Source organism: Cornus florida, unplaced genomic scaffold, assembly GCF_030987335.1.
Source record: "Cornus florida cultivar Cherokee Brave unplaced genomic scaffold, ASM3098733v1 CherokeeBrave_3.0.0_Hap2_scaffold_46, whole genome shotgun sequence".
Classification (NCBI taxonomy): domain Eukaryota; kingdom Viridiplantae; phylum Streptophyta; class Magnoliopsida; order Cornales; family Cornaceae; genus Cornus; species Cornus florida.
Window position 1 is genome coordinate 152,501 of NW_026775875.1, and position 2,500 is coordinate 155,000.

Sequence of the window (2,500 nt, forward strand, 5' to 3'; positions counted from 1 at the left end):
CTCGAGACGGATTTCGATTTGGAGGTCCCCCGAGTTAATTTTGCCCATTATGACTCCTCGCCCGCACGCTCGTGCACCCCGGCGTGCACGTGGGCATCGTTGGCTAAAAAATGAAGTTTGGAGTTTGGGTTTGAAAATTTTATGGGAGCTTCCTAGAAGCCTAAGAAGTGCTTTGCTCGAGACGGATTTCGATTTGGAGGTCCCCCGAGTTAATTTTGCCCATTATGACTCCTCGCCCGCACGCTTAAGCACCCCCGCGTGCACGTGGGCATTGTGTGCTAAAAAATGAAGTTTGGAGTTTGGGTTTGAAAATTTTATGGGAGCTTCCTAGAAGCCTAAGAAATGCTTTGCTCGAGACGGATTTCGATTTGGAGGTCCCCCGAGTTAAGTTTGCCCTTTATGACTCCTCGCCCGCATGCTCGTGCACACCGGCGTGCACGTGGGCATCGTATGCTAAAAAATGAAGTTTGGAGTTTGGGTTTGAAAATTTTACGGGAACTTCCTAGAAGCCTAAGAAATGCTTTGCTCGAGACGGATTTCGATTTGGAGGTCCGCCGTGTTAATTTTGCCAATTACGGCTCCTCGCCCGCACGCTCGTGCACCCCGACGTGCACACCGGCGCGCACGTGGGCATCGTATGCTAAAAAATGAAGTTTGGAGTTTGGGTTTGAAAATTTTACGGGAACTTCCTAGAAGCCTAAGAAATGCTTTGCTCGAGACGGATTTCGATTTGGAGGTCCCCCGAGTTAATTTTGCCATTACGACTCCTCGCCCGCACGCTCGTGCACCCCGGCGTGCACGTGGGCATAGTATGCTAAAAAATGAAGTTTGGAGTTTGGGTTCGGAAATTTTATGGGAGCTTCCTAGAAGCCTAAGAACTGCTTTGCTCGAGACGGATTTTGATTTGGAGATCCCCCGAGTTAGTTTTGCCCATTATGACTCCTCCCCCGCACGCTCAAGCACCCCCGCGTGCACGGGGGCATCGTATGCTAAAAAATGAAGTTTGGAGTTTGGGTTTGGAAATTTTATGGGAGCTTCCTAGAAGCCTAAGAAGTGCTTTGCTCGAGACGGATTTCGATTTGGAGGTCCCCCGAGTTAATTTTGCCCATTATGACTCCTCGCCCGCACGCTTAAGCACCCCCGCGTGCACGTGGGCATTGTGTGCTAAAAAATGAAGTTTGGAGTTTGGGTTTGAAAATTTTACGGGAACTTCCTAGAAGCCTAAGAAATGCTTTGCTCGAGACGGATTTCGATTTGGAGGTCCCCCGAGTTAATTTTGCCCATTACGACTCCTCGCCCGCACGCTCGTGCACCCCGGCGTGCACGTGGGCATCGTATGCTAAAAAATGAAGTTTGGAGTTTGGGTTTGAAATTTTATGGGAGCTTCCTAGAAGCTTAAGAAGTGTTTTGCTCGAGACGGATTTCGATTTGGAGGTCCCCCGAGTCAATGTTGCCCATTATGGCTCCTCTCCCGCATGCTCAAGCACCCCTGCGTGCACGTGGGCATTGTATGCTAAAAAATAAAGTTTGGAGTTTGGGTTTGGAAGTTTTATGGGAGCTTCCTTGAAGCTTAAGAAGTGTTTTGCTCGAGACGGATTTCGATTTGGAGGTCCCCCGAGTCAATGTTGCCCATTATGGCTCCTCGCCCGCACGCTCAAGCACCCCGGCGTGCACGTGGGCATTGTATGCTAAAAAATAAAGTTTGGAGTTTGGGTTTGGAAGTTTTATGGGAGCTTCCTAGAAGCTTAAGAAGTGTTTTGCTCGAGACGGATTTCGATTTGGAGGTCCCCCGAGTCAATGTTGCCCATTATGGCTCCTCTCCCGCATGCTCAAGCACCCCTGCGTGCACACCGGCGTGCACGTGGGCATTGTAGGCTAAAAAATGAAGTTTGGAGTTTGGGTTTGGAAATTTTATGGGAGCTTCCTTGAAGCCTAAGAAGTGTTTTGCTCGAAACGGAATTCGATTTGGAGGTCCCCCGAGTCAATTTTGCCCATTACGACTCCTCGCTCGCATGCAATATCTACTCCTGTCAGAGCTGTGGTTTTACTTAAGACTACTATAGGGGGGGGGGAGTTCTCAGCACCAAGAGCTGCAAGTAAGGCCATTGCTTGCTTTGCAGTCTCGATTGCTCTACTAGTGAATAGTAGATGTCTTGGTTAGCTTGGAACGAAAAAAAAAATTTTTTGGGGAAAAAAAAAAAAAAAAGTTTTTGTGAAAAAAAATTTTTCGAAAAAAAAAAAAAAAAAAAAAATTTTTTTGGATGCCTCGGTCTTCTATTTGTTTTGCTTGGGTAGATTAGGAAAAAAAAAAAAAAAAATTTTTTTGTTGGATGCCTCGGTCTTCATATTCTTTCTCGGCTATTTCGAAAAAAAAAAAAAAAAATTCCGGGAAAGAGAAAAAAAAAATTATTTTTTGTTGGTTGCCTCGGTCTTCATGTTCTTTCTCTGGTATATGGGAAAGAAAAAAAAAAAAAAAAAATTTTGGATGCCTCGGTCTTCT